The 18,509-nt window shown below is 47.1% G+C and overlaps 1 protein-coding gene across 1 annotated transcript in view; it reads right to left on the bottom strand.

The window, feature by feature from the left end:
- The window catches only part of TACC1 (transforming acidic coiled-coil containing protein 1), a 58,274-nt gene that overhangs the window by 28,123 nt on the left and 11,642 nt on the right, over window positions 1-18,509 (bottom strand).

Raw genomic sequence — 18,509 nt, 5'->3', positions numbered from 1 at the left:
CCATCGCCATAGAGGTTGTCTTTTTTTAAAGCCCTCATTGAATGCACTTTTTTGGGGAAATTCATAGATGTGGATCCTCATATACACTCACCTAAAGAATTATTAGGAACACCTGTTCTATTTCTCATTAATGCAATTATCTAGTCAACCAATCACATGGCAGTTGCTTCAATGCATTTAGGGGGGTGGTCCTGGTCAAGACAATCTCCTGAACTCCAAACTGAATGTCAGAATGGGAAAGAAAGGTGATTTAAGCAATTTTGAGCGTGGCATGGTTGTTGGTGCCAGACGGGCCGGTCTGAGTATTTCACAATCTGCTCAGTTACTGGATTTTCACGCACAACCATTTCTAGGGTTTACAAAGAATGGTGTGAAAAGGGAAAAACATCCAGTATGCAGCAGTCCTGTGGGCATAAATGCCTTGTGGATGCTAGAGGTCAGAGGAGAATGGGCCGACTGGTTCAAGCTGATAGAAGAGCAACGTTGACTGAAATAACCACTCGTTACAACCGAGGTATGCAGCAAAGCATTTGTGAAGCCACAACACGCACAACCTTGAGGTGGATGGGCTACAACAGCAGAAGACCCCACCGGGTACCACTCATCTCCACTACAAATAGGAAAAACAGGCTACAATTTGCACGAGCTCACCAAAATTGGACTATTGAAGACTGAAAAAATGTTGCCTGGTCTGATGAGTCTCGATTTCTGTTGAGACATTCAAATGGTAGAGTCCGAATTTGGCGTAAACAGAATGAGAACATGTATCCATCCTCTGATGGCTACTTCCAGCAGGATAATGCACCATCTCACAAAGCTCGAATCATTTCAAATTGGTTTCTTGAACATGACAATGAGTTCACTGTACTAAAATGGCCCCCACAGTCACCAGATCTCAACCCAACAGAGCATCTTTGGGATGTGGTGGAACGGGAGCTTCGTGCCCTGGATGTGCATCCCTCAAATCTCCATCAACTGCAAGATACTATCCTACCAATATGGGCCAACATTTCTAAAGAATGCTATCAGCACCTTGTTGAATCAATGCCACGTAGAATTAAGGCAGTTCTAAAGGCAAAAGGGGGTCCAACACCGTATTAGTATGGTGTTCCTAATAATTCTTTAGGTGAGTGTATTTTAGGGCATAGCATAGAGCAGCATAAAGGAAGGTCTCGTGCTCTGGAGGACCTGGCATATCCATGTGTTACACAGAAAACCTATTCATTTAAAAAACAACTGTGCCATGCTTCAATTTTTCTTGTAGAGGCACTGTAGGGGAAATGAAATTTGCCACCAGGTACCCTCACAGATTATACCAAACTCTAAGGGTTCCAGCCTGTGATCAGCTTATTGTTGAAGAACTTTGCAAAAGAATTGTTTAAAGTGGACTGCACCCTTTTGTGGACATCCACAGGAATTTTTAGTGTAGCTTATAATTTAATTTCAGATGAAACCCAAACATTGAGTCAACATAAAACTCCACACAGACATTCAAATCTAAGATGAATGAAAATTTGATGCGAGTGGGCAAATACACATTTCTAAACACAGTAAGGCCCCTTTCACACGAGCGAGTTTTCCGCGCGGATGCGTTGCGGGAGGTGAACGCATTGCATTCGCACGGAATCCTGACCCATTCATTTCTATGGGGCTGTTCACATGAGCGGTGATTTTCACGCATCACTTGTGCGTTGCGTGAAAATCGCAGCATGCTCCTCTTTGTGCATTTTTCACGTAACGCAGGCCCCATAGAAATGAATGGGGTTGCGTGAAAATCGCAAGCATCCGCAAGCAAGTGCGGATGCGGTGCGAGGGGTTAAAAAAAATTCATTTAACTCACTTTAATCCACTTGATCGCGATGTCGGCATCTCCTTCTGTCCCCTTTACTGAATAGGACCTGTGGTGAGCATTAATTATAGGTCAAGGACCTTTGATGACGTCACTCCGGTCATCACATGGTACGTCACATGATCTTTTACCATGGTGAATCACCATGGTAAAAGATCATGTGACGTACCATGTGATGACCGGAATGACATCACCACAGGTCCTGTTGCTGCACAGAGATCAGATGAAGCCAGAAGGAGATGCCGGGCCGCGAACAAGTGGACTAAGGTGAGTTAAATTTTTATTTTTATTTTTTTAACCCCTCCAGCAATGTTTTACTATGCATTCTGTATTCAGAATGCTATTATTTTCCCTTATAACCATGTTATAAGGGAAAATAATACTATTTACAGAACACCGATCCCAAGCCCGAACTTCTGTGAAGAAGTTCGGGTTTGGGTACCAAACACGCGCAATTTTTCTCACGCGAGTGCAAAACGCATTACAATGTTTTGCACTCGCGCGGAAAAATCGCAGGTGTTCCCGTAACGCACCCGCACATTTTCCCGCAACGCCCGTGTGAAAGAGGCCTAAGGATTCCAAAAGACCAGTACTTTAGTATAGGAATATATTTAATTAAATTGAGGCTTGTGAAAGGTCAAAAAAAGAGTCAACTGAGTGGGAGCCCACATTCTGGAATCTCACCCCACTAGAGTAAAGATGGGTCACAAATAGTGTCTCGTGATCTAGAGGAACTAGTATGTCTGTCCTACAAGAACAGCGGAGGATCTCAATGAGAATTGAATTATGTTCCATTTAAGGCCTCGTGCACACTAACATTGTTTGGTTCGCATCTGATGCGGATCCATTCACTTCCATGGGGCCGCAAAAGATACGGACAGCAATAAAAATAGAACATGTCCTATTCTTGTCAGTTTTGCGGACAAGAAAAGGCATTTCTATTATGGGTGCACGTTACATTCCTTAAATGTGTAACACCCCAGAGTGGTGTTACCACTTCTGCACCCTGCTACTGTCTTTTATGGTCTACCCTGTATGTCATCTATATATTTATTTCCAGGTCCCTGAACACTGTAAATTTATAATAATGTTATGTAACTGTTCATGTCCTGTGCCTGGTTCACCAGCAGGTGGCAGCAAACACGGCAGAGCTATGTTAGATAGAATGGAACCCTCTATTTCATTCTAACTCCCCTCTGTAGGGAAGTGGGCTAGTCCTACTTCCTGCAGGAATGGTAGGGACCAGTTAGAGTAGTGTAGTTAACCCCTTGCAAGGGGAAGGGTGTGCAGGGGCAACTCTCTGCTGGACATGCCCAAGCCAGCCAGAGCACCTTAAGCTCTGCTTGCCAGGGAGGCTGAAGCATAGAAGCCTCAAGAGCCAGGAGATTAGTTCCTCGGCTGAAACGAAGTCTGATTATAAGTGTGAAGTGCAGCACAGAGAAGAAACCAAGTTATCAAGTTAGCTTGTCAAGTACAGCAGAGTGAGAGAAGAATAGAGCAGAGTTGAGTTTGCCTGCCAGTTTATGCTAAAGCCTGATGGAACTAAGACAAAGCCTGAAAACTGTTGGATGAAGCGTTTATTCAAAGTAAAGCTGCTGTTGAACTTCATCTCAAGGTCTGGACTCAAGTTCTTTCCAATCCCTCAATTATTCCCCCTTTCCATTGCTGCGGAGCCAACGCCTGGGGTCCAGCGGTATCCAGGTAGGAGCACCGTGACACGCATAGAGAGATATTTAGGCCGCACTACACCACTCAGCATTCCTACACCTGGGATGCGTTATAGGAGGGCCCTGGGTGGAGGCAACCCGTTGCAAATGCACAAAAGGTTGAGATCCCACCTCGGGGGAACCTCAACTAACAGGATATTTAGGGTAACTTGCTCCCTGTTTACTGACTCAAACCTGTTGCAGTGTCCAATGAAGTCCCTCTCCATAAATGTCTATGGGAGTTATAGAGAAAACCAAGCACTGCTTGCACATGGACTCCTTCATCGAACACTACGGAGATGGAGGCAGACACAGATAAGCAAGCAAGGGTCGTGGGACCACTGTTCTCCTTCTAGGTAAGAACCAAGCCTCTTTGAGGCATTTATTATCCAGAATCAAAAGATCAAACGAGAAGACAGGATATTCCAGAGAAACAGTATTCATGTGCAAGAAGTCTGAACCGCTGGCACCCATAATAAATATTAAGTCTAGATATCCTAGTGCCAGATGTTCGTATCAAATGAGGGATCAGCACAATATCCCATATATAAAGGGTCTTTAGAATTTGAAGCATATGAAAAGGTAATTCCAAAAAGTGCATAAAAAGGGATGACTATAAGGACTTGCATCATAATTCATGTTTCCCATATCTGTAATATATTAAAATGCCTCTTCTCTTTCCAAACACACAACACAAGCACTCTGTAAGAATGACCCCGGGGAGCTTTAGTCTGTAATTACATTACAAATACACTGCTTTCATGTGAAGCCAAAAACCAGGATTGTCATATGTAAAAACTATAATTACAGCAATTAAATGTAAAAGCCGGTTTTAAATACCTTTAATTCTGCCGAACAAGGTAAAACCAGGTAGTTACCATATCAAACCCCAATCCAAAATCTGTGGACCTACCATGTGTCATTTATAGCAATGGTCCTTTGGGCTCCCTTAGGAACCAGGATCCAAGTGCTACTGCTAGTCCTGCATCTCCGCTACCGTAATCCCCCATTCGTCAGGATTACCTTCATATTAGCTCAACTCTTTGTTCTTTGGTAACATTTGTTTAACTACGGAAATGGGGAAGCCAAGCACAGGTTGTCTATGTGCATGGGTAAGAGGTGGTGGAACCCAGGGGCAGACTGGCAACTTAAAGTGGCCCTGGAAAAAATACTAAAAGTGGCCCTGTTTTGTAGTCGGGTCCAAAGTGATGGAAGGCAGTGCCAGCAATACCATATTGAGGCACATTATACCACTCCAACAGAGCCAAATACCACAGTCCATCACAAAATACTGCCAGCAGCACAAAATATATCCTCAAAAACTTCCACTGGCCGGCTGTGAGGAGAGCTCAGGGGTTGGCCCACCGGGAAATTTCCCTGTAAGGTCTATGGCCAATACGCTCCTGGTGGAACCAGACTGACCCTGAGACACCTGCTTTAGAGGTGCCCAACATGACTACATAAAAGGTGTTCATTTCTATAGAATGTGGCTGTTCTACAAGACTCCAGAATAAATCAAAAATAAAACTGAAGCACTCGCCGGTCTTCAATTAATGTTGGTTTATTCACCAAAAGTTGCGACGTTTCAACCTTTCGGTCTTTCTCAAGCAAAAGCTTTTTTTTTGCTTGAGAAAGACAGAGAAGGTCGAAACATTGCAATTTTTGGTGAATAAACCAGCATGAATGGAAGGTCGGCGAGTGCTGCAGTTTTATTTTTGATTTATATCTGATTTGGGGATACTACAGACTGGTATCCAACACTGCGGGCACCACCACCATAGAGACTTTTTGCTATAGATTCATAAGTGCTGCTACTTTTTTTCTTTCTTTTTTGTTCTACAAGACTATCGCCTTAGAAGTAGTTTAGGATTTAAAAACATGGATTTCTTCTAAAAACAGTGCCTCACCTATCCACAGGCGGTGTGTGGTATTGCAGATCAGCCCTATTCACGTCAAAGAAGCCAAGCTGCATTACCAGATACAACACATGGACAGGTGAGACACTGGTTCCAGAAGAATCAGCCATGTTTCTCAAACCCTGACATCATCTTCAGATAAAGCCGTGCATCCTGATTTACAAGCTCCACCAGAGTCCCACCACACTACATATTATGCACTAAAGTTACTGCAGATTCTCAGAAACCTGAGTGATGGGTGGGGTAGAAAGCTGTGGTTGGGACTCACAGCTTTGTCTTCCTCTGTACGGATTTTCCCATGTCCCTCGCCTGCCTTTCAGACACTACTTACATTGTTCATACATCCTTTATGAAATAGTCTCCTGACCTCAAGTCACCTAGAATATTCAATGCTACAAAATGAGTGCGAGTCATCATTTCCCACATAAAAATGTAACCTAAATACTCTATTCTGACATAGTGGGGCTCAATGTTTAGGATCCTCATCTATTAGCCATAGTGTAGAACCAGGGCCGGACTGGGGATAAAAACCAGCCCTGGAAAAAGTTGCATACCAGCCCCACAGCATCGCGTCATTATTTACTTGTTTATAATAGGAGAAAGCATTCATTTTAAAACACGTGTGTAAACACGAATATGAACTTTGCCCCACGATAGCTCTTTTGTAGAACCCCCATTGTTCATATTATCAGTGTTTTCCCAACCAGGATGCCTCCAACTGTTGCAAAACTACAACTCTCAGCATGCTCAGACAGTGTTTTACCACGCCCTTTGACCCGCCCCTTTTTTGTTGGCCACCTATTTAATGATTGTTGCATGCAACATTTTACTTGACCAGCTATTTTAGATATTCTACGGCAGTCCTGTTACCATCCCCCCCCCCTTTCGACTAAATAATAAAAATATTTATAAAATCTCACCCATATGCTGCAAAAAAAAATTAAAAAAATCTGCAATGTAAAATCGATAATAAAGATCAACTACAAACAAACATATTTCACATAAAAACTTAGTTACTTGGCTTGGCCCTTGGGGATCTCGGACACCACTTCCACACTTTGGCCGGGGGCTCGGCGGAGCTGATGTGTTTTATCCTAATGAGAAAGATTTCATAATAAGGATTTGGAGAAAGGGCAGAGGGATAGCAGAGCAGGGAGAGGATGGTGCTGCTACTAGGGGGTCATACCATGGGGGAGTAATAAAGCCCACCATAATGCCCCCCCCCCCCCCAGTAGTAATAATTCTCCTTATAAATGTGCAAAACATACCCCTTTGTAATGCCCCCAGTTGAGCTAATGTTCCCATAATGTGCCAATATAAAATACCCCTTATCAGTGCCCCCGTAGATGACCCCATAGTACTCCTCTCCCCCCTTCCCCATAGTACCCACCATGTGACCCAGTATAAAATGCCCCTATACAGAGCCCCCATATAAAATACCCCTTCTCAGTGACCCTGTAGATGACCCCATAGTACTCCTCTCCCCCCTTCCCCATAGTACCCATGTGTCCCAGTATAAAATGCCCCTATACAGAGCCCCCCATATAAAATACCCCTTCTTTTTAGCCTCAGTAGATGCCCCTATAGTGCCACCCAATAATTTGCCAGTAATAAATGCCCCAATAGATGTGCCCCCAATCATGTGCCAGTAGCCAGAGCCCCCCCACCATCATGTGCCAGTAGCCAGAGCCCCCCCACCATCATGTGCCAGTAGCCAGAGCCCCCCCATATCATGTGCCAGTAGCCAGAGTGCCCCCTTTTATTGTGCCAGTAACCCCCCTTATGTGCCATTAGCAGCCCCTTATGTGCCAGTAGCCGCCCCTTATGCGCCAGTAGCCGCCCCTTATGCGCCAGTAGCCGCCCCTTATGCGCCAGTAGCCGCCCCTTATGCGCCAGTAGCCGCCCCTTATGCGCCAGTAGCCCCCGCCTTATGTGCCAGAACCCCCGCCTTATGTGCCAGTAGCCCCCGCCTTATGTGCCAGTAGCCCCCGCCTTATGTGCCAGTAGTCCCCCTTATGTGCCAGCCCAGTAGTCCCCCCTAATGTGCCAGTATTGTACCTATATAAAAAAAAAACAAAAAAAAAAAAAACACGTATACTTACCTCCAGCGATGCGATGCAGGCCTCTTCCGGCCTGTGTCCCTCGCTATAAGGCTCAGGCAGCACGATGATGTCATCGCGCCGCCTGCACCGGCCTCCGATAGGCTGCCGGCCTAGTGCTGGCAGCCTATCAGAGGAACAGGAGGGGACACGCCTCTCCCTCCCCTGCCGCAGCATAGGACGGCGATACAGATGACTATGGAGATGAGCGCTTCCACAATGGAAGCGCTCATCTCCCGCTGCTGTGCCCTGCCGCCGGCCGCCCCCACTTGTCACCAGGGCCGCGGTCTTGCGGCACTCAGGTCTGCCGGCCTGGCGGGAAATTTCCTGGTATTCCGGCAGGCCAGTCCGGCCCTGTGTAGAACAGCTAAAACTGCCTTTCACACTCTGGAGGACCTGAGAAGTGTGTAATGCTTATCTTCACCTGCGGAGGTGCTGCAGGAAAAAAAGTTAAAGACCCTTCTAGCCAAAATTCTAATCAAATGCAGTGCGTGTACAATGTATTGTTTGAGCAGTCATTCTATGTCTGATCGCGGGACTATTACAGTGTGCTGATATTATTACGGGAGTACAGTATATTAGATCCATGGTCAGATAGGAACTGCCTGTATCATAACTTACAATGATGCAGTTGGTTCAGGTCAGAAGAGCTGCAGATGCAGACAACACACAGACTGTGTGTTTCCTAGGTCGATGAACTTGTACTTTATTCATTTAAACCTCTGCTATTTTTATGCTTCGGAGATTTGATCCGGTTTTGCCGCAGGTCTCACCCTTCCATTAAAAAAGGTAAAATCCACAGCTAATACCCCAAACACGATTGACATTGTATTTAGTTTGAAATCCACACAGCAATTCAATTTCTGCACGTGAAAAATTAGCAAAGTGGACAAGAGAGGTTTATTCTTATACGCTTTGCTGGTACACGTATTCGCAACGTGTGCAGGTGGCCTAAGAGCCCATGGCACTCCATCTCTTTCCCTGAGAATTTAGGGAAGAAAGGGATGCAAATGAGCTCTTAGCAAGCTCTGCCTCTGATGCCACAAGATGTACGGCAGCTATCCTATAAGTCAATGTTCGACACTTTAAATAGGCCTTGAGACATGACTTGGATATTAAATAAGCCAGCATCTCATCTGCAGACAGCTGTTTCGAGGTGATTGCCCCTCATCAGTGCAGATCAGAGAGTACTGGCTTAACTGGGTGAGAGGCCTAACTCAGGATTTGGGGGGCACTCTCTCTCCTTTGGGAGAGCACATTAATCGACGCGAGGAGGATCATAGGCCATACATGCTCCTCTGGAATGAAAGGGATGCAGATGAACTCTTAACAAGCTCTGCCTCTGATGCCACCAGATGTAAGGCAGCTATCCTATAAAAAATTTTGAAGCTGACCCCTGAATGGACTGTGGTCAAGGAGGACTTTTTCATGTAATGCATCTAGTATTATCAGTTCTATAGAGATAACAGGCACCTGACCAACAAAGGGTTAAACAGTCAGATGCCTTCTGAGGCAGCCCTAGAAAAATGCCAGGAATCCTCTCGGTAGAGAATGTTCCTGACATTTATTTCCAGTGCGGGCTGGTATGTAGTCCCTGACAAACACCCAATATTCAGTGTGAGCAAGACATAAATAGGCCCAGAACATAGGGGAATGGGTAACCCTCTCCAGAACCCCACAAGATATAGAATAAGATATACAGTAGGGAGAGGTTCTAGGGAGTAATAGGAGGAGATGTAGGAGAGGTTACAGTGCCTTGCAAAAGTATTCACCCCCTTAACTTTTTTTGTATTTTGGTGCCTCACAACCTGGAATTACATGGATTGTTTAAGGATTTGCATCATTTAATTTACAGAACATGCCCACATCTTTTTTTTTTTTTAAACTCGTTTTATTGAAGAGTAACAAAAAGGCACGACACTTCCATATTCAGAATCAGTCCATCCCTCGCAGGGGAGGCAACATGTGACATTGTTATGCAGTAAAGGGTTAGGGAGCACACCAAGGCATCACATTTTATCATAATAAAACAGATTCACTTCTATTAGCAAGGCAGAGTCTCAAAGAGGTCCAGGGACCACAAAACCGGGCCCGCCCGACACAGAATACATGTGAGTGGGCTGCAAAGACAGAGGACGAGCACCAATCCCCCCATATCCTATGGAATTTCTCTGGGTGTTTCCTATGAATGTAAACAACATTTTCCATGGCAGCTGTGTGATTAACTAGTGATATCCATTGGTTGACAGTGGGTGCCCCATCTGCCATCCATCTCAAGGCTACAGCCTTCCTAGCCAGAAATAGTGTGGCGTCGAGGAACCTCCTCTGATAGTGGGGCCACACCTCCTCATCTAACACCCCCAGGATGCAGATCCTGGGACACATCGGGACAGGAGAGGGGAGTATGGTGGACAGTTTCTGCAGTACCTCTTTCCAGAACCTCTGTAAATAAAGACACGACCACATTAAATGCCAGAAGTCAGCGCCAGGGGTATGGCATCTGTGGCACTCGGTGTGCTGGAGTCTACCCATTTTATACAGCCTGGTAGGGGACAGATAGCTTCTGTGTAGTATGAAAAGCTGAGTCAATCTGTTGTTGATGGACGGGGAAACCCTAGCTGGCACTTGCAGTGCCTCCTCCCACTCCTCGGCCGTTAGAGATGGTATGTTCAGCCTCCATCTATCCACCACCCCCAGGGGATGAAGAGCAATCCAGGCATTGAGTAAGTGTGTGTATAGTGCCGAAATGACACCCCTGGGGCCCTGGGACCTCAAAACACCAATTAAAGGGTAGTTCGATATCTCGGCGCCCCTGGTTCCAAACTGCGTCGCTAAAGCGTGGCGCAATTGGAGGTATCTGAAAAAGTGGACTCGGGGCAGCTCAAACATCTCCTGCAGTTGCTGGAATGAGCGCAGGGTCCCGTTAACATACAGGTCTTTCAACAATGTAATCCCAGACGTCTGCCACACTCTAGAGCCCTCCAAATTCACCAGGTGCGTAAACATAGGGTTGTCCCATAGGGGGATTTCGTCAGGTATGTCTTTAAATGAGTGCAGCTTTGCCGCCGCCCACACTTGATTCGCTAGCTTATGCAGTGGCAGAATTTTACCAGGTACAGTCCTGAGGTCCTCCAGTACAGGCCACAGGGTGGACATGTGGAGATGCTCCAGGAGGTAGTACTCAGCCCCAGGAATTGTCCCCGGGGACATCCAGGATACTATGTATTTCAGTTGGCTGGCGAGATAGTACAAGAAGAAGTCAGGCAAGGCGGCCCCCCCCTGTAGCTTAGGGCGCTGCAGTACATTGATGGACAACTTCCTTCTGGCTGTCCCCCAGACAAAGGTGGCAACTGAGGAGTGCAACTTATTGAAGAAGGTTCGGGGTATAGGCATACAGGCATGGGTGAGGAGGTACAATGCCTTGGGGAGCAGTATCATCTTGACTAAGTTGAGTCTCCCCATCACTGATAGGGGCAGTGATTTCCAAGTTTTAATCTTATCTGCGAGCATGGTCTCCAGTGGGGTGATGTTTTTGGCTATATAGCCATGTGGGTCCTTAGTTATGACAATGCCTAGATATTTGAAGTGGTCTACCACAGGTAAATTATGTACCCGTGACGGCCAGCTATGGGGCCAAAGGGGCATAATGGCTGACTTTGTCCAGTTTATGTGCAGGCCCGAGAAGACCCCAAATTGTTCAATTATGGTGATGGATCTTTGTAGTGTGGTTTCAGGCTCGGACATAAATAGGAGAAGGTCATCAGCATAGAGTCCCACCTTATCCACCCTTTCACCTATTGTCACCCCACGATAGGAGTCATCCTGTCTAATCCTTAAAGCGAGATGCTCAATGGCTACAGCAAACAGCAGAGGCGAGAGGGGACACCCCTGCCTCGTCCCCCTCCGAAGTGGGAAAGACTCAGATTGCACCCCATTTACAAGTATGTTTGCTCTTGGGCTCTGATATATAATTGCTATCCATTTGATAAACTGCGGGCCAAACCCAAAACTTTTCAGGATCTGCAGCAGGAAAGGCCATTCCACAGAGTCAAAGGCTTTAGCTGTGTCTAGGGAAGCTAGCGCCCACTGTTTCTTTTCCAGAGCCCCTATTTGCGCCACTGCCTGAGCCCTTCTTACGTTGTCAGATGTCGTCCTGCCGGGAATGAATCCCGCCTGATCGCCATGTATGATGGTGGTGATCACCTTATTCAGCCTGGTAGCCAGGAGACGGGTGAGTATTTTGTAATCTAAGTTCAGCAATGATATGGGTCTATAAGAGCCACATTCTAAGGGATTTTTATCCGGCTTCAAAAGAACCACTATAGTGGCATCATAGAAGGACTCAGGCAGGCGGTGGCAGTCATGGGATGCCCTGTACACATCCAGGAGCCCTGGGCCCAGAATCTCAAGATACTTGCGGTACACCTCTATTGGGATCCCATCAGGCCCTGGAGCTTTCCCGGAGGGTAAGTTCTTAACCGCTAGCTGGACCTCCTCAAGGGTGAAGTCAGCATCTAGCATATCCCTTGCCTCGACGCTGAGCAGGGGGTGAGTCACTTCCGCTACATAATCTCCCAATTGTTGACTGTCATAGCCTACTGCTGATGTATATAGGTTTAGGTAGAAGTTCCTAAAGCACTCCAGTATACCTTCAGTTGAATCCACCGTGTCCCCCGCGGGATCCTGGAGTCGGAGAACCGGGGGAGACGCGCTGTTATTCCTGACAATTAGCGCCAGCAGCCTTCCCGCCTGATTTCCTGCCTCAAAGGCCTGCTGTTTCTGGAAGAATAACTTCCTCTCACTTTTCTCTTTAATGTGCATCATATAAGTTCTGCCTTTTTCCATCCATTCCTACTTCTGATGGGTCCAGTCTAAAAGCTCCTTCAGCATCCTTACATCTGTTGTGCAACTCAACTTCCTTTCTCCTGGATTCCCTCTTTATGTACGAAATGGAGGACTTAAGACACCCCCTAAGGTACGCCTTCATGGTCTCCCACAGCAATAAGTCATCTGTATGTTCCCCTTGTACCTCATAGAACATTTCCAGTTGATCCGGAATTCTGTCATAGGGAGTCAGCAGGGACAGCCAGAAGGGGTGCACTCGCATCTTTCCCCCCGCAGTGCCCGACCGCGGCAGTCTGATGTGGGCCAGTACCGGGGAATGATCTGACGGGCCCTGGGGTGCGTGTTCTATGTCCTCTAAGTCATTATACACCATAGCATTCCCCAAGATGTAGTCAATTCTAGACAGGGCACCCCTGGCGGGGGTATAGCAAGAGTACTCTCTTAGTGAGGGGTGTCGGAGTCTCCACATGTCCAGCCATCCAACCTCCGCGATCAATCGAGACAGAGGGGTGTCAGAAGCAGTTGCCGCTTCCTCCCCTCGGTCCGAGTGAAACCTGTCCCGCTCCTCCTGCATCACCATGTTAAAGTCCCCCATGCATATCAAGCGTGCTGTGGGGTATTGAGCCACATAGCATAGCACTGTCTGAATGAGGGACATGCTGGCAGGCGGGGGGTTGTATAAGTTAACAATAACATGTGCAACGTTATTAATAAATCCAAAAGCACAAACATACTGTCCCTCCGGGTCAGCTACAGAATGTTTAACCTCCCATTTCACACTCCTATGTATCATGAGGGCAACCCCTCTAGCATGAGAGGTCCCGTATGCCTGAAGAGACCACTGCACCCATGGTTTTAACACTCGCCTTCCCGTCTCTGAGGTCAGATGAGTTTCCTGAAGTCCCAGAATGTGAGGGCCATGCCTCCTGATCTGTGAAAAGACGGATATCCTTTTATCCGGGGCCCCCAGGCCCCTCACATTCCAGGACATCACCGTCAGGGACCCCATAATAACCAGCTTATTGACATATATATCCGATCGAGCAATGTGATACCCATCAGGCGGGCATTATCCCCCCCTCTCCCTCCCATACCCCGAGTCTCCCTTCCCGCATAGCAAAGGTGTGTCCGTGCCTGAAACAGAGAACTTTTTGTTATACTACAAACATAGTTAAACATATACTGAATCTTGTCATATGTGCTGTGGCATATCGTGGCTGTGTATTCGGGGACCTGCATGTGGTAAGGTGTTAGGTTATGCAGGTAGCCGAAATGTGCCTTCCAGGAGGATAAATGTCCAAGCTGAACTGGGCCAGCAATGACTAGTGAGAAAGAGTCACTGTGATGATAAAGTCTTTCCGGGTGATGTTGCCCAGCCTAAGCACTTTAAATGAGGAAGAGGAGAAAAATAAAAGGAAAAAACGGAAAAGGAAAGGAGTCTGTACCCGTTCGGGCCACAATAAAGCGCAAGTGTACCTCACGCGCCGGCCGAAGGTGCGGCTAGCGGGTGGCGTGCATGGCGCCGCAACATGTCAGCAGGCCTCTCAGGCTGCCAGTGAGAACTTACTGAATCGCCGTTGTCAGCGCGGTCGTGGTCGCTGTAGGATCCAGTCGTCCGCCTCCTTGGGATCGGTGAAGAAATGCGAGCGATCTCCGTCCACCACTCGGAGACGTGCAGGGTAGGCCATAGAGTATTGAATGTTTAAGTCCCGCAGGCGTCGCTTCACCGCGACGAAAGTAGCCCTTTTCTTTTGTAGGATGGCGGAGAAGTCCGGGAAGAGTGATACCCTTGCGTCATCATGTTTGATGACTCTCTTGTTCCTCGCCTGGCTGAGTATGAGGTCCCGGTCCCTCCAGTTGAGCAGTCGGGCCAGCAGCGGTCGTGGCGGAGCTCCTGGGGGAGGGGGTCTGGCCGGTACCCGGTGGGCCCTCTCAACTGCGTACGCGGCCGAAAATGGGGCCTCAGGGAACTGCTCCCTAAACCAGCGCTCCAGAAATGAGGCCGGGTCCGGGCCTTCCGCCCTCTCCGGCATGCCCAGGATTCTTACATTGTTGCGCCGAGCGCGATTCTCTAAATCGTCGCATTTCTGCTGCCACAGGCCCACCGACCTCTCCACCTCCTGCAGACGGACGTTCATGGGTCTGGTGAGGTCTTCCAAGGCGGATACCCGATCTTCCGTTTGGCGCGCCCGCTCCCGGAGCTGCTGGACATCATGGCGTAGTAGGCCCAAGTCCACTCTCACCTCCTCTATTTTGCCCGTGAGGGAAGACTGGCAGGCGGATATCGCCAGGAGGAGCTGATTCGAGACCGCTTTCAAGGTGGGTTCAGGATCAGCAGAGTCCTCGGGTGGCAGTTGCGCAGCAGCTTGACCGCGAGTCACCGCGGCGCGCGGGGTAGAGGGCGCCTGGTCGCCATGTTGGGCCTCGTTCCTGGCATACTCTTTCAGCTTGTCTGCCGCCGTTTGAGCCTTGCTAGGACCCATGTCTGTATTCCTTGGCCTCCTCCGTCTCCTCTGCACTTGCCACTCGGTACTTGAGGCAGTCAGCTTGGCAGGATTACTCAGGATTAAGTATGGGGCACGGAGCGGCTCTCAAATGCGTGCGCTCATGTCGGCAGTTGGCCACGCCCCCCCATGCCCACATCTTTGAAGATGTTTTTTATTTTTATTTTTTATTGTGAAGCATACAACAAATAGGACAAAATAGCAGAAAACGTCAATGTGCATAACTATTCACCCCCTAAAGTCAATACTTTGTAGCGCCACCTTTTGCGGCAATCACAGCTCCAAGTCGCTTTGGATAAATCTCTATGAGCTTGCCACATCTTACCACTGGGATTTTTGCCCATTCCTCCTTGCAAAACTGCTCCAGCTCCTTCAAGTTGGATGGGTTGAGCTTGTGAACAGCAATCTTTAAGTCTGACCACAGATTTTCTATTGGATTGTGATCTGGGCTTTGACTAGGCCGTTCCAATACATTTACATGTTTCCCCTTTAACCACCCAAGTGTTTCTTTAGCCGTGTGTTGGGGTCATTGTTCTGGAAGGTGAACCTCCGTCCTAACCTCAGATCACACACAGAGTGGTACAGGTTCTGCTCAAGGATATCCCAGTATTTAGCACCATCCATCTCTCCCTCCACTCTGACCAGTTTCCCAGTCCCATCCCCACAGCATGATGCTGCCACCACCATGTTTGACTGTGGGGATGGGGCTCTTTGTGTGATGTGATGTGTTGGGTTTGCGCCAGACATAGCGTTTTCTTTGATGGCTGAAAAGTTCAATTTTAGTCTCATCAGACCAGAGCACCTTCCTCCATACATTTTGGGAGTCTCCCACATGCCTTTTCGCAAACTCACAACGTGCCTTTTTGTTTTTAGCTGAAAGTAATGGCTTTCTTCTGGCCACTCTGCCATAAAGCCCAACTCTATGGAGCGTACGGCTTATTGTCGTCCTATGTACAGATACTCCAGTCTCTGCTGTGGAACTCTGCAGCTCCTCCAGGGTTACCTTAGCTCTCTGTGCTGCCTCTCTGATTAACGCCCTCTTGCCTGGTCCGTGTGTTTTGGTGGGCGGCCGTCTCTTTGCAGGTTTGCTGTTGTGCCATGTGCAATGGCCAGGATACGGATTGTTAATGTTCTGCATTTGTTGCGACACCAATTGCAGCGTGCTCAGGGTGCTATCCCAGGACCCTTCCAAGGCGTTATAATTCAAGTCACAGATCAGGAATGCCAGAGTGGTGTAATGGCCTATAAGGTCTCTATAGCTTGGTGGTAGTTGTGTCAAGGTGTCTCCTACCTGGGTACAGCCGGACTCCTGGCTCACTTGCAACAAATTTGAGTGTAGTAATAGTAGGAGTAATAGAGGAATTTTGCAGAAGAAATGATGTCCAGACCTTTAGATGAAGTTCAAACGTTGCTTTACTTGACATAACTTTCATCCAAGCAGTATACAGCTTTGGTCTCTTGGTCCCAGCAGGTTTTGGCAATGATTGGCAGGAATGAGTACTTCTGCTTTAAATGTGGAGCTTGCAGGATAAATGTCTGCTTGGTGGCTCTGTAACTATGGCAGGGTTATCTGGTAACTTCTGCTGTATGGGGACATACTAGCTGAGGAATTGGCTTCTCCTAGGACTCTGGACTTATCTCACAGATGGATTCTCAGGGGATGCTTTCTTCCTGGAACTCTGGAGGTTGTCTATAGTTTTCTGCTTTTCTCATCCAGCAGAACTGAAGGCTACTCTGACTAACTTCCTTCTCCACCCATGCTGCAAGATGTGGGAACTGCCCACTTCTCTCACAGAGGGGGAGCTAAGCTGGAATAATCCATTCCAGCCTAGATACACTAAACTGGGACTTGTACTTGCCAATGTGTTGCTGCCACCTACTGGTAACCAGGCAAATTACAGGAACAATTGAATTTAACATGGATTTATATGCACATTTGTGGAAGACATAATGTAAATTACATCAGATGACAGTATAAAGGCACTTAGGAGATAGTAGCGGGGTAGATGCGTGTAGTAACACAACTCTGGGGTGGTACACATGTTCTTTCCATATGGTTATGATAGATTTGATGGTGCTCCTGGGGCTCATCAAAGATTTTGATATTTTTTTAAAACCTAACCCTGACTTGTACTTCTCAACAACATAGTCCCTTACTTGTTTGGAGAGTTCCTTGGTCTTCATGGCAGTGTTTGGTTAGTGATGCCTCTTGCTTAGGTGTTGCAGCCTCTGGGGCCTTTCAAAAAAAGGTGTGTACAGTTGCAAGAAAAAGTATGTGAACCCTTTGGAATAATATGGATTTCTGCACAAATTGGTCATAAAATGTGATCTGATCTTCATCTAAGTCACAACAATAGACAATCACAGTCTGCTTAAACTAATAACACACAAAGAATTAAGTGTTACCATGTTTTTATTGAACACACCATGTAAACATTCACAGTACAGGTGGAAAAAGTATGTGAACCCTTGGGTTTAATAACTGATTGAACCTCCTTTGGCAGCAATAACTTTAACCAAACGTTTCCTGTAGTTGCAGATCAGACGTGCACAACGGTCAGGAGTAATTCTTGACCATTCCTCTTTACAGAACTGTTTCAGTTCAGCAATATTCTTGGGATGTCTGGTGTGAATCGTTTTCTTGAGGTCATGCCACAGCATCTCAATCGGGTTGAGGTCAGGACTCTGACTGGGCCACTCCAGAAGGCGTATTTTCTTCTGTTTAAGCCATTCTGTTGTTGATTTACTTCCATGCTTTGGGTCGTTGTCCTGTTGCAACACCCATCTTCTGTTGAGCTTCAGCTGGTGGACAGATGGCCTTACATTCTCCTGCAAAATGTCTTGATAAACTTGGGAATTCACTTTTTCTTTCGATGATAGCAATCCGTCCAGGCCCTGACGCAGCAAAGCAGCCCCAAACCATGATGCCCCCACCACCATACTTCACGGTTGGGGTGAGGTTTTGATGTTGGTGTGCTGTGCCTCTTTATCTCCACACATAGTGTTGTGTGTTTCTTCCAAACAACTCAACTTTGGTTTCATCTGTCCACAGAATATTTTGCCAGTACTGCTGTGGAACATCCAGGTGCTCTTGTGCAAACTGTAAATGTGCAGAAATGTTTTTTTTTGGGACAGCAGTGGCTTCCTCTGTGGTATCCTCCCATGAAATCCATTCTTGTTTAGTGTTTTACGTATCGTAGATTCGCTAACAGGGATGTTAGCATATGCCTGAGACTTTTGTAAGTCTTTGGCTGACACTCTAGGATTCTTCTTCACCTCATTGAGCAGTCTGTGCTGTGCTCTTGCAGTCATCTTTACAGGACGGCCACTCCTAGGGAGAGTAGCAGCAGTGCTGAACTGTCTCCATTTATAGACAATTTGTCTTACCGTGGACTGATGAACAGCAAGGCTTTTGGAGATACTTTTATAACCCTTTTGCAGCTTTATGCAAATCAACAATTCTTAATCGTAGGTCTTCTGAGAGCTCTTTTGTGCGAGGCATCATTCACATCAGGCAATGCTTCTTGTGAAAAGTAAACCCAGAACTGGTGTGTGTTTTTTATAGGGCAGCTGTAACCAACACCTCCAAT

Source organism: Bufo bufo, chromosome 1, assembly GCF_905171765.1.
Source record: "Bufo bufo chromosome 1, aBufBuf1.1, whole genome shotgun sequence".
NCBI classification, from domain to species: domain Eukaryota; kingdom Metazoa; phylum Chordata; class Amphibia; order Anura; family Bufonidae; genus Bufo; species Bufo bufo.
The sequence above is the reverse complement of the archived record's forward strand: the minus strand, read 5'-3'. Positions and strand labels throughout refer to the sequence as shown.